We start from the raw sequence: 14712 nt of genomic DNA, 5'->3' as shown, positions 1-14712 counted from the left end.
TGTTGTTGCCAATGGCAACAACATCCGTACTTTTACGTAGTGTGAACATAGCCTAAAGAAGATTTTCCACTTACACATACAAGAAGAAAAATTAAACATAAACCTAGAACCTTGGAAAATCATGGACACAGTATTTCCATTAAGATTCTGGCTTCATGAAACACATCTAATCTTAACCCCTTCCCTCCCGGGCTAATTTTCATTTTGGCGTTTTTTCCTCCTTGTGTTTAAAAGGCCATATCTTGCTTGCATTTTTCCGCCTACAGACCCAAATGAGCCCTTACTTTTTACGACAATAGTTGCACTTTGCAATGACAGACTTAATTTTTGCATAAAATATGCAGTGAAACCAGAAACAAATTATATGTGCAGTAAAATTGAAAATATAACTTTTTTATTTGGGGTGGTTTTGTGTCCCCCCCCCCCACCCACCATTCACCCTATGGTAAAACTGACTTGTTATCTTTGTTCATTGAGTTGGTACGATTAAAATGATAGGCGTAGCTTTTATTTTATTTGACAGCTTTTAAAAAATAAAAACCTTTTAAAAACACTAAATGTTTATTAAAATTGCTCTATTACCATCATTATAACGCTTTTATTTTTTGGTCTATGGGGCTTTGTGAGGCCTCATTTTGGCAGCATGATCTGTACTTTCTATCGGTACCTAAATTGCATATATGCAACTTTTTTATCCCTTTTTATTACAATTTTTTGGGGTTTGATGCAACCAAAATTGCGCAATTTCCCACTTTGGAATTTTTGTGCGCTTATTCCATTTACAATGCATGATCAGGAATTAAATAATGTAATAGTTTGGGCATTAACGCACGTGGCAATACCAATTTTTTATTTATTTATTTATTTTTATTTATAAAAAGGGAAAAGGGGGGTAATTCAAAACTTTTATTAGGGGAGGGGATTTTTTATTAATATATATTTTTTTTTTACATACATATTAATTAGAAGTACCCCAGGGGGACTTCTAATACAACTACACTAATCTCTCATAAAGATCAGTGCCGTATACTTAATAAAGCACTGATTCGTTAGATCAGCGCTCTATTACTTTGGGCTGCAGCAGGCCACATTTACAGATTGCCAAGCCGGGATCAGCGTAATTCCGACACTAAGACCCGGCCCGGCCAGAACAATGGATCCCCTCTCGGCAATCACATAGCTCGCGCGGGGGGATCCAGCCTCTAGAGACCAGGGGTGGGGCTATAAAGGATATTTTAATGCAGCTGTCATGCTTGACAGCGATGAGCTCCGCTGCGGAATTCCGCTGAATTCGGCAGGTGATGCAGTTATTATCCTAAAAGACAACTTTTAAACTTGTAGCCCTTGCCAAGCGGGAGTATCTGTGTCCTAACTTTGCGCCACCTCTCCGTCCCTCCTCCCCACCCTCTTCATCATTAGGAATGCCACTGGAACATGCTGAACATTGTACAGGTGCTTAACGATCTAGCCCATGTGCCGGGATGATACAGGTGGGGAATAGGAGACAATCTGCCTGGAGCATTCCTAATGATGAGGAGGGAGGGGAGGAGGCACGGATGCTGGTGCAAAAATAGGACACAGATACTCCCGTTTGGCACCGGCTGCAAGTTTAAAAGTTGTTTTTTTAGGACAATAACTGCATTACCTGCAAAATGGACCGCAGGACAGATCTTGGATTAAAAACAGCTATCCCCAGGTACAGATGGTTTGGGGGGATCAGATTGTGAGTACACAGTCACTTTAACAGCATCCGTTGCATAGCAACTGCCCGCCGATGGGCTGCATTCAGGATGTTCCTGCAGCCGATACAGAGGTATCGGCTGCAGGAATGTTCTTTTTTTTACTATTGATTTGTGTGAACAGCTATTATTTAATAACAGGCAGGTCCATTATTTTAACGCCCGTTCTTTAGAACATAACAGCATTGTAAACATAACGCTGTGTGAACTCAGGGGGCGGCATTGCAGTGACTTCAATGCAATGCTGCCCCTGCAGTAAAGAACGGACACTGATTTCATTGCAATCAGTGTCTGTTCTTTACTCAAAAATGACGTTTTTTGAACATAGCCAAAATATGAAAAATCACAAATGTACCATATAATGTTGAGCATTGCATGATCTTGTCTTCAATATTCACAGTGTCTTAAATATACAGGCAATTAATTTTTGCACTACTGACACTTTTACAGCTATCCATACAGGTTAATTTCCTAAAAGCCTTTATGTTTACTAGTTATATGCATACCCCTGCAGAAATTCAGCTATTGTGTAATAGTAGCAAGCTCCACGTCAGCTTATTAAAACTGTCCTGCCTGTGGCTTAGCATTGGAAACTAGAGGGGAGCTGTGCATGGTGGTATGCAATTTATTATCCTTATAATTATTACTTGTAAAGCTTCCAATCTGAAAAGAAGGAGAATTTTCACATTGTCCATTGAACAGTCAATGTGTTGTTTCTATTTATTTGTCAAACTGCCTTTAGCAAGAATCAAAAAGCAGATATTCAGATCATAAGTTGGAGAACCTCAGGGAGCTTGATGAGACAGGTATTTGATAGGTAGAAAAATTAAGGAATTCCTTTGTTCATAAAGGAGCTAAATTCAGTTCATAATCTTTTAAATATTGGAGGTCCCGGGAGTACATTTGTGAAGCTGGAAGTAGGTGACCTAGTTGTCATAACTGCCAGATATGGCAGCTAGTCGTGGTGTCTTGCCTGCCAAGTCTCATTAATATTCACTAAGTCTTTGTGATTTGGATTCAGTCTCACTAATTTCTACCTTCAGTACTCATACTGCAATTGCTTATGAAAGATGGCACTTTCTCCCTATGATGCTCCAAACACACAAAATCTCATATACTGTAGCTGGCTGGAGTTGTAGGTTTTTAGTATACCCTACCTGGCTTGAACTCAAATATATTCTAGTATAAGGAGAAGCCCAGCCAATGAAAGAGGCAGATGCACAACTGTGACGCTCAATGACATTCACAAAAATATGCTCTATTATTCCTCCTGCTGACACCACAAGCTCCAGGCAACACTTTTTATTGCTGTGTTAACCCAGAATCCCAAGCAAGGCTAAATATGTATAGATTTTCCCTGCAGCCTACCTTCACCCCATGTCCTGACTCGTCTGCCAAGCCTCCTGACTGTAATGGCCTTGCCACCATGGTGGTTACCTGCCACTGGTCAAGTACCCAATTAAGCATCCTAAGCCCCCTGATTTCTGGAACAAAGTTTAATTTAGGCTTATGCCAGCTTGTGGTCTGATTGGCTGAAGTACGCCCGAACTGTCCCATATCTTGATATTAAGAAAACCTTAAAAGGCAAGATTACAGTGAACATCATCTCATTTGTCTGGAGATGCAAAAAGCCTGAACTAGTGGAATGGAAGTGAGCATGTGTGGCCATAGCTCTATTTATTCTCTACAGGGCTTCTGACCATTGCTGGGCTTAGGTTTTGGGCTAGTTATCCTCTATCCATTTATAGGAAATTGATTTACATGCATTCCATGAGGAATGGATTAATGGTGTCTAGTATTTGTATCAAAACCCTATGTGCCATAGAAGGAGCCTCTCTTAATTAGGAAACTGGACTTTTAAAATCCCCTTCATGTTCTTCCTTAACAAATTCAAGAGAAGCCTGGATGCTTTTCTTGGAAAAATATAATATTACAAGTTATTGGCATTAGATTTCATGTGATAGGACATTCATCCAGCAATTATTCAGATTGCCATATTGGAGTCAGGAACACATTTTTCTCCCTGTGATGGGGCAATTGTCATTGGGTATTTTTGCCCTTCCTCTGGATCAAAACAGTGGGGATATAGGTTGAACTTAATAGGCTATTAACTATGCAACTATGTCATTTGCCAGCCACAACAATCATACGTAGAAGTCTCAAGAAGTCTCTTGTATAGTGTATTTACAAAAAAGCCTTGAAATAATATGTGAAATGTTTATTTTTTGGACCCACTTGTTTAATTAGTTCTAATATTACTATACTAATATTATTTGCTATAATTTAGTTTAATTAACTTTTTGAGCTTTTATTAATGTAAGAGCTTCTTGTGAGCTGTATTAAATTGAAGGAGTGTCGGCGTGCCATATCTTTCATTATATGCTTCACTTATTAATTCCATTTCCGTATACTTCCACTCAATCTCTTATTTTGTATAAACATTTTTTCAATAAAGTAAACTTCTTAACATTCTACCACCTAGATGTACAAGCTGTAATGTTATGCAAATTGAGGAAGTAGCAGGTGTCTCCAGGGACATATTTGTCACTAAGCAAACTTAGTGAAAGAACATTTTCTGTGTAGCCCGGGAAAGCTCACGAGTTGGAGTGGTCACTGGAGGCTGCGCTGACTGACGTGAAGCATCTGTTCAGCTCCTTGCTTCATTAGTGAAGCAGGCTTTAGAACACAAGCAGCTCCCCTTTTCCACCAGTGAAGCAAGGAGGTGTGAGGACTGCCTACTACCTTCCCGGAGAAGAGGCTGAAGGACTACCCCCTTCTGTCTGCTGCCCTGGAGGATGTGAAGACCATCTATGGTCTGCAATAGAAAAGTAAAAACCTGCGGGGTTTATGGTGATGGATTAGCAGGTATCCAAGTGAATGAGGGGCAGGGTCATGAGTGCCCAGGAGCGAAGTCTTGGCTCCCTGAACAGTGTCTGGGGGAGTCTTTATCATGCTTCCCTCCCTTTCCCCAGATACTGTTTATACTGCATATCCAGGATACGGCGGGACATTCACAATTTTGGAGTGATGTACTGCCCTGCCAGGTTGGCCTCATGTGTCCCACTCCCCTTGGGTGATGCTATCTACTATATAGGGGCACAGATGGGACCAGTGGCGGATTATAATGTGGGCGGTTTGGGCTGCCGCCCGGGGCCCAAGGCTCCGGGGGGCTCATGCCGCCACCACCGCCCACATTATTAGTGTGCATGATGTTAAACGGCAGCACATCACTTACGGGCCCCTGAGTGATGTGTTGCTGTGGTGTGCTATTCCCTGGTGTCTGTGGGGGACAATGCAGGGGGACATTATACCTATATACCTATATGCGGGGACTATGTAGGGGGACATTATACCTATATGGGGGGACTATGCAGGGGGACATTATACCTTTATGGCGGGACTATGTAGGGGGACATTATACCTATATGGGGGGACTATGCAGGGGGACATTATACCTATATGAGGATATATGCAGGGGGACATTATACCTATATGAGGATATATGCAAGGGGACATTATACCTATATGGGGGGACTATGCAGGGGGAGATTATACCTATATGAGGGAATATGCAGGGGGACATTATACCTATATGGGGGACAATGCAGGGGACACTATTAGTAGTATATGGGGGACTATGCAGAGGGACATTATACCTATATGGGGGGACTATGCAGGGAAACATTATACCTACAGTACATGGGGGGACTATGCAGGGGGACATTATACCTATATGAGGATATATGCAGGGGGACATTATACCTATATGGGGAGACTATGCAGGGGGGGGATTATAGCTATAGGGGGGGCAATGCAGGAAGGCATTATACCTACAGTATATGGGGGACAATGCAGGGGGACATTATACCTACAGTATATGGGGGACAATGCAGGGGGACATTATACCTATATGGGGGACAATGCAGGGGGGCATTATACCTATATGGGGGGACTATGCAGGGGGAGATTATAGCTATAGGGGGGCAATGCAGGGGGACATTATACCTTTATGGGAGACAATGCAGGGGGACATTATATCTATATGGGGGGACTATGCAGGGGAAGATTATAGCTATAGGGGGGGCAATGCAGGGGGACATTATATCTATATGGGAGACAATGCAGGGGGACATTATACCTATATGGGGACAATGCAGGGGGGCATTATACCTATATGGGGGGACTATGCAGAGGGAGATTATAGCTATATAGGGGACAATGCAGGGGGACATTATACCTATATGAGGGACAATGCAGGCGGACATTATACCTATATGAGGGAATATGCAGGGGGACATTATAGCTATATGGGGGACTATGCACTGACTTTAGTGCACCAAACAGCAGAATTACTACAGTTAGGAATCCTATAGGAGAGGAAAAGGGGAAGGAGGTTGCTAGAAATGTGTGGAAGCCTAAGATGTTTGTCTGGCAGGTTCTGAAGGAATGAATTGTAGCTGCAAGAAAACGTTGTGTTGGTCTGGGCCAGATGTAGAGGAAATAGAAAGTGACGCCCGAATGATGTCCCTGAATGATGTTTTTGTATATTTTGTACTCAGGAGAACATTATTTATCAGGGGTGCAACAGTGCTCTATGCCACTAAGAATCTATGAAAAAACGATGCTGAAATAAGCCTGACGTGAAGTCTGGCATGGGGCTGATTGACCATATAGTCATTTTGTGACTACTTTCAGTTCATTTGATGGAAGTATGATTTTTTTTGTGCAGTACTCTTGTTCTCAGAATGTAGGATTTGGACAGTAACAGTATGGTGTGATGGTTGTTGGTGGTATGGTCATGGTGTGGCGGTAATATTTGTAGATATAAGGATACCCTTTTTATATGTTACCCATTAATGGTGACTTATTTTTCTGTATGAAGTAATACAGTAACAGTATATACCATTTTATATGTTTACATTTTCAAATGTTTTACATTTATTTTATTGCTTGGATAAGAATAAAAAAAGGGAAGGGGCAGGTTGGGTGGACAGCCCGGGGCCCAGGGTGCATTTAATCCGTCACTGGATGGGACCTAATTACTATATAGGGGAGGAAACAAAGATTAGAGAAGACTCTTCGGCCCCGTTCCCACTGAGCAAAGCTAGCGGAATTCCGCGACGGAATTGTCCGCCGTGAAATGCCGTTAGCCTCCCGCTCATAATGGGAGTCTATGGGAGGGGCGCGCTGCTGCTCTGTACGCGCTGAAGAATGAACATGTTAATTCTTCAGTGCCTACAGAGCAGGAGCGCGCGCCTCTCATAGACTCCCATTATGAACATAGCATGGCTATGAGGGCATGGTTACCATTGCCTTAAATGTCCCTTTTTGCTCTCAACAAATGTTGGGAGGTATAGTATTTAAGAAGGTGGGGGAGTCCTAGTTTGGGAGGTATAGTACATGGGGAGGTGGGGGAAGTCCCAGTTTGCCAGGGAGAGGTATCCTGCCAATGTATTCCCACTTGACTCTTTTGGGGCCAGACACACTAAGTAGCGATCTGTAAAGAACACTGTTCTGTACCCCCACTCGCTGTGCTGAGTGCACTGCCCCAGGGCCGGTGAGAAAGGGGTTAAGTGGGAATGCGCAGCTGGGTAATTGCAAAGGAGGCTACCAGTAGTGGAAGTTGATGAATGGCATGCCCTTGTGCATTCAGTATGGTAGACCATTCCTCAGACAAGTATTGATAACATTATCAATAGCAAGCCAAGGAGCACAAATGTGTGTAATAATTATATTTATTTGTATAGCCCCAAAAGAATCCGCAGCACTTTTTTTTTTATACGCAGTACAGAGGTTACATTTAAATATTACACAATTAAACTAGATCTGCATTTCCAGGGAAATAGATAGTGCTTGAAAAGAGCGCCCCTTTACCAGTGTCTTCCTTTTAACTTTAATCCTGGGTGCCGTCCCTTTAAGAGCGACTTGGGTCCCATCCCTTTAAGAGCAACTTGGCTTACGGCACCTTTAAGAGCGACATAGGTCCCTTTAGGAGCGACCTGGGTTGCTTTAAGAGCGACGTGGGTCCCTTCGCTCTTAAAGGGACCCAGGTCGTTCTTAAAGTGACCCATTTCGCTCTTAAAGGGACCCAGGTCGCTCTTAAAGGGACCCAGGTCGCTCTTAAAGGGACCCAGGTCGCCTCTTAATGGGACCCATTTGGCTCTTCAAGGGACCCAGATAACTCTAATAGAGACCCAGGTCACTCTTAAAGGGATCCAGATCGCTCTTAAAGGGACCAATTTCATTCTTGAAGGGACCCATTTCGCTCTTAAAGGGCCCCCTGTTGCACTTAAAGGGATCCAGGTCGCTCTTAAAGGGATCCAGGTTGCTCTTAAAGGGACCCAGGTCGTATTTAACCCCTTAACGACAAAGGGCGTATAGGTACACCCTATTGCCGGTAAGGGAGCTCAGAGCGGGGCTGCGCGGCGGCCCTGCTCTGAACCGCGGCGGTCCCGGGTGCCGCGTGTAGCCCAGGACCGTAGGTATTAGCGGGCACGGTCCGATCGCCGTGCCCGCTAATACAGTAATCAGATGCAGCTGTCAAACATGACAGCTGCATTCGATTACCGGATCCAGCGTCTCCCTGGTGTCTAGTGGCGGAGATCGCTCCTCCGGGATGTTATCCCGGAGGAGCGATCTCCGTTTCTGAAGCCGGCCGGGGACCGCTCCAAGATGGCGCCGTCCCCGGCTCGGCACTCGTTTGTTTCCGGCTGCAGCAGCCGAAAGCAAACGAGTGCCGATCTCATGGATCTCTGCAGCATATCTATGCTGCAGAGATCTCAATGAGAGATCAAAGTGTATATATTAGAAGTCCCCTAGGGGGGCTTCTAGTATATGTGTAAAAAAAAATATAAAGTGTTGTTGTCAATAAAAAGCCCCCTCCCCTAATAAAAGTCTGAATCACCCCCCTTTTCCCAGGTTATAAATAAAAGTAAATAAATAAATAAACATGTTTGCTATCGCCGCGTGCGTAATCGCCCGAACTATTAATTAATCACATTCCTGATCTCGCACGGTAAATGGCGTAAGCGCAAAAAAATCCCAAAGTGCAAAATTGCGCATTTTTGGTCGCATCAAATCCAGAAAAATTGTAATAAAAAGCGATCAAAAAGTCGTGTATGCGCAATCAAGGTACCAATAGAAAGAACACAACATGGCGCAAAGAATGACATCTGAAACAGCCCCATAGACTAAAGGATAAAAGTGCTATAAGCCTGGGAATGGAGCGGTTTTAAGTGACGTATATTTGTTGACAATGGTTTGAATTTTTTGAATCCGATACAATATAAGTTATACATGTTACATATCGTTTTAATCGTAACGACTTGAGGAACGTGCATAACAAGTCAGTTTTACCCCAGGGCGAATGGCGTAAAAACATATTTCCCTCAAATAAACAAAATGCGTTTTTTTTTCAATTTCACCACACTTTCCAAAAATTCAGCCTGTCATTGCAAAGTACAATTAGTGACGCGAAAAATAAGGGCTTATGTGGGTTTCTAGGTGGAAAAATGCAAGTGCTATGGCCTTTGATGCACAAGGAGGAAAAAACGAAAACGCAAAAATCGAAATTGGCTCTGTCCTTAAGGGGTTAAAGGGACCCATTTTGCTCTTAAAGGTACAAATTTTGCTCTTAAAGAGCCCCAGGTCGCTCTTAAAGGGACATAATTCGCTCTTAGAGGGCCCCAGGTCGCTCTTAAAGGGACCCAGGTCGCTCTTAAAAGGACTAATTTCGCTCTTAATAGGACCCAGGTCGCTTTTAAAGGGACCCATTTCGCTTTTAAAGGGACCCAGGTCGCACTTAAAGGGACCCATTTCGCTCTAAAAAGGGACCCATTTCACTCTTCCAGGGACCCAGATTGCTCTTAAAGGGGCCCAGGTCGCTCTTAAAGGGACCCAGATCGCACTTAAAGGGACCCAGATCGCTCTTAAAGGGACCCAGGTCGCTCTTAAAGGGACCAATTTCACTCTTAAAGGGACCCAGGTCGCTTCTATAGGGACCCATTTTGCTCTTAAAGTGACATATTTTGATCTTAAAGGGACATATTTTGTTCTTAAAGGGACTCAGGTAGCTCTTAAAGGGACCCAGGTCGCTCTTAAAGGGACCCATTTCACTCTAAAAAGGGACCCATTTCACTCTTACAGGGACCCAGATCGCTATTAAAGGAGCCCAGGTCGCTCTTAAAGGGACATATTTCGCTCTTAAAGGGACCCAGGTCGCTCTTAAAGGGACCCAGGTCGCTCTTAAAAGGACCCATTTTGCTCTTACAGCGACATATATCGCTCTTAAAGTGACCAAGGTCCCTCTTAAAGGGACCCAGGTCGCTCTTAAAGGGACCCAGGTCGCTCTTAAAGGGACCCAGGTCGCTCATAAAGGGACACAGGTCGCTCCTAAAGAGAACCAATTCGCTCTTAAAGGGACCCATATCGCTCTTAAAGGGACCAGTTTCACGCTTTAAGAGACCCATATCGCTCTTAAAGGGACCCAGGTCGCTCTTAAAGGGACCCATTTCGCTCTTAAAGGGACCCATTTCGCTCTTAAAGGGACCCAGGTCGATCTTAAAGGGACCCAGATCGCCCTTAAATGGACCCAGATTGCTCTTAAAGGGACCCAGGTCGCTCTTAAAGGGACCCAGGTCGCTCTTAAAGGGACCCATTTTGCTCTTAAAGGGACCCAGGTAGCTCTTAATGGGACCCAGGTCGCTCTTAAAGGGACCCATTTCGCTCTTAAAGGGACCCAGATCGCACTTAAAGGGACCCAGGTCGCTCTTAAAGGGACCCAGGTCGCTCTTAAAGGGACCCAGATCGCTCTTAAAGGGACCCAGGTCACTCTTAAAGGGACCCAGGTCACTCTTAAAGGGACGCAGGTTGCTCTTAAAGGGACCAATTTCACTCTTAAAGGCATATATTTTGCTCTTAAAGGGACATATTTCGCTCTTAAAGGGACCCAGGTCGCTCTTAAAGGGACCCAGGTCGATCTTAAAGGGACCCAGGACGCTCTTAAGTGGACCCAGATCGCTCTTAAAGGGACCCATTTCGCTCTTAACCCCTTAAGGACAGAGCAAATTTCGATTTTTGCGTTTTCGTTTTTTCCTCCTTGTGCTTAAAAGGCCATAGCACTTGCATTTTTCCTTCTAGAAACCCACATGAGCCCTTACACTAATTGTACTTTGCAATGACAGGCTGAATTTTTGCATAAAGTACACTGCGAAACCAGAAAAAAATTCAAAGTGTGGTGAAATTGAAAAAAAAAAAAAAACGCATTTTGTTTATTTGGGGGAAATGTGTATTTAAGCCATTTGCCCTGGGGTAAAACTGACTTGTTATGCATATTCCTCAAGTCGTTATGATTAAAACGATATGTAACAGTGCTTGCTCACTGTGCTTGCTGACAAGTGGTTGAAAATAAGTGGAGTTTAAAAAAGGAGTTGTTGGTGATTCTGTGGGTTTGGAGTGACTGATATATTGTTGTTTTTGTGCAATTGTGTGGTGTGTATTGCTGCAGCGCATAGATAGATAGTACCATAGCTGCTTAGTTAAACAGGTCCAAACAGTTTTTTTTTTCTCTGGTCTGCTCTGCACCTGGGGGTGGGGTTAATTGATCTCAGGTGCTTAAATCAAGGCTCAGCACTCACTGTGTGTGCTTGCTGACAAGTGGTTGAAAATAAGTGGAGTTTAAAAAAGGAGTTGTTGGTGATTCTGTGGGTTTGGAGTGACTGATATATTGTTGTTTTTGTGCAATTGTGTGGTATGTATTGCTGCAGCGCATAGATAGATAGTACCATAGCTGCTTAGTTAAACAGGTCCAAACAGTTTTTTTTTTCTCTGGTCTGCTCTGCACCTGGGGGTGGGGTTAATTGATCTCAGGTGCTTAAATCAAGGCTCAGCACTCACTGTGTGTGCTTGCTCACTGTGCTTGCTGACAAGTGGTTGAAAATAAGTGGAGTTTAAAAAAGGAGTTGTTGGTGATTCTGTGGGTTTGGAGTGACTGATATATTGTTGTTTTTGTGCAATTGTGTGGTGTGTATTGCTGCAGCGCATAGATAGATAGTACCATAGCTGCTTAGTTAAACAGGTCCAAACAGTTTTTTTTTTCTCTGGTCTGCTCTGCACCTGGGGGTGGGGTTAATTGATCTCAGGTGCTTAAATCAAGGCTCAGCACTCACTGTGTGTGCTTGCTCACTGTGCTTGCTGACAAGTGGTTGAAAATAAGTGGAGTTTAAAAAAGGAGTTGTTGGTGATTCTGTGGGTTTGGAGTGACTGATATATTGTTGTTTTTGTGCAATTGTGTGGTATGTATTGCTGCAGCGCATAGATAGATAGTACCATAGCTGCTTAGTTAAACAGGTCCAAACAGTTTTTTTTTTCTCTGGTCTGCTCTGCACCTGGGGGTGGGGTTAATTGATCTCAGGTGCTTAAATCAAGGCTCTGCACTCACTGTGTGTGCTTGCTCACTGTGCTTGCTGACAAGTGGTTGAAAATAAGTGGAGTTTAAAAAAGGAGTTGTTGGTGATTCTGTGGGTTTGGAGTGACTGATATATTGTTGTTTTTGTGCAATTGTGTGGTGTGTATTGCTGCAGCGCATAGATAGATAGTACCATAGCTGCTTAGTTAAACAGGTCCAAACAGTTTTTTTTTTCTCTGGTCTGCTCTGCACCTGGGGGTGGGGTTAATTGATCTCAGGTGCTTAAATCAAGGCTCAGCACTCACTGTGTGTGCTTGCTCACTGTGCTTGCTGACAAGTGGTTGAAAATAAGTGGAGTTTAAAAAAGGAGTTGTTGGTGATTCTGTGGGTTTGGAGTGACTGATATATTGTTGTTTTTGTGCAATTGTGTGGTATGTATTGCTGCAGCGCATAGATAGATAGTACCATAGCTGCTTAGTTAAACAGGTCCAAACAGTTTTTTTTTTCTCTGGTCTGCTCTGCACCTGGGGGTGGGGTTAATTGATCTCAGGTGCTTAAATCAAGGCTCAGCACTCACTGTGTGTGCTTGCTCACTGTGCTTGCTGACAAGTGGTTGAAAATAAGTGGAGTTTAAAAAAGGAGTTGTTGGTGATTCTGTGGGTTTGGAGTGACTGATATATTGTTGTTTTTGTGCAATTGTGTGGTGTGTATTGCTGCAGCGCATAGATAGATAGTACCATAGCTGCTTAGTTAAACAGGTCCAAACAGTTTTTTTTTTCTCTGGTCTGCTCTGCACCTGGGGGTGGGGTTAATTGATCTCAGGTGCTTAAATCAAGGCTCTGCACTCACTGTGTGTGCTTGCTCACTGTGCTTGCTGACAAGTGGTTGAAAATAAGTGGAGTTTAAAAAAGGAGTTGTTGGTGATTCTGTGGGTTTGGAGTGACTGATATATTGTTGTTTTTGTGCAATTGTGTGGTGTGTATTGCTGCAGCGCATAGATAGATAGTACCATAGCTGCTTAGTTAAACAGGTCCAAACAGTTTTTTTTTTCTCTGGTCTGCTCTGCACCTGGGGGTGGGGTTAATTGATCTCAGGTGCTTAAATCAAGGCTCAGCACTCACTGTGTGTGCTTGCTCACTGTGCTTGCTGACAAGTGGTTGAAAATAAGTGGAGTTTAAAAAAGGAGTTGTTGGTGATTCTGTGGGTTTGGAGTGACTGATATATTGTTGTTTTTGTGCAATTGTGTGGTATGTATTGCTGCAGCGCATAGATAGATAGTACCATAGCTGCTTAGTTAAACAGGTCCAAACAGTTTTTTTTTTCTCTGGTCTGCTCTGCACCTGGGGGTGGGGTTAATTGATCTCAGGTGCTTAAATCAAGGCTCTGCACTCACTGTGTGTGCTTGCTCACTGTGCTTGCTGACAAGTGGTTGAAAATAAGTGGAGTTTAAAAAAGGAGTTGTTGGTGATTCTGTGGGTTTGGAGTGACTGATATATTGTTGTTTTTGTGCAATTGTGTGGTGTGTATTGCTGCAGCGCATAGATAGATAGTACCATAGCTGCTTAGTTAAACAGGTCCAAACAGTTTTTTTTTTCTCTGGTCTGCTCTGCACCTGGGGGTGGGGTTAATTGATCTCAGGTGCTTAAATCAAGGCTCAGCACTCACTGTGTGTGCTTGCTCACTGTGCTTGCTGACAAGTGGTTGAAAATAAGTGGAGTTTAAAAAAGGAGTTGAAAGAAGGAGTTACAAGTTCTGGTAAGTGCTAAATCTCTTTCTTTTTCACTGTTTTTGTTGCACTGAGGATGATGGCTAGCGAGATGGAAGGATTCATTCAGTGCGCAGTCTGCCGCATGTACGCACAACTGGAGCAGGTGTTCCAGGGTGAGTACCGCTGTGACAGATGTGAGCATGTTGCCCATCTAGAAGCTCGAGTTAGAGATCTGGAGAAGCATATTGCAACACTGAGGGAACTTGGACACCTTGAGAGGGAACTTCGGCTCACTGAGCAGGAAGTTAGTGGGTTAGAGATGGAGGGTGGTGATATAGATCAGGAGGCCCAAGTAAGTAGCTGGGTTAATGTAGTTAGAGGGACCAGTAAGGGATCCAAGAAAAGGAAGGCCACTTCTCCTACTATGTGCCCAAGCAAAATTGCCAAGTTAGGTGATGATGCAAGGGCATCCGTGTCAGAAATGGCAGCTCTAGTGGAACCTGTTCTCCCTAACAGCCGGGGGACCAGTCCAACTAGTAGTGGGCGGGATGGTATTGTAGGTAGGCCTAGACAGCTAGTGGTTGTAGGGGATTCTATAATCAGGAAGACGGATAGAATAATTTGTCGCCAAGACCGCCTCAACCGAATGGTTTACTGTCTCCCTGGTGCCAGGGTTCGGCATGTGGTGGAAAGGGTGGATAAATTACTTGGGGGGGCTGGGGATGACCCAGCTGTCGTGGTCCATGTGGGAACCAATGACAGGATACAAGGTAGGTGGAGGTCTATTAAAAATAATTTTAGAGAACTAGGTGCTAAGTTGAAGGGGAGGACCTCCAAGGTGGTATTCTCTGGAATACTAC

At 43.8% G+C, this 14712-nt stretch overlaps 1 protein-coding gene across 1 annotated transcript in view; it reads right to left on the bottom strand.

Moving 5' to 3' along the window:
• The window catches only part of SLCO3A1 (solute carrier organic anion transporter family member 3A1), a 241036-nt gene that overhangs the window by 1906 nt on the left and 224418 nt on the right, over positions 1-14712 (bottom strand). The window lies entirely within an intron of this gene.

This window comes from Dendropsophus ebraccatus, chromosome 1 (genome assembly GCF_027789765.1).
Source record: "Dendropsophus ebraccatus isolate aDenEbr1 chromosome 1, aDenEbr1.pat, whole genome shotgun sequence".
NCBI classification, from domain to species: domain Eukaryota; kingdom Metazoa; phylum Chordata; class Amphibia; order Anura; family Hylidae; genus Dendropsophus; species Dendropsophus ebraccatus.
This window is presented reverse-complemented; position numbering and strand designations above follow the sequence as displayed.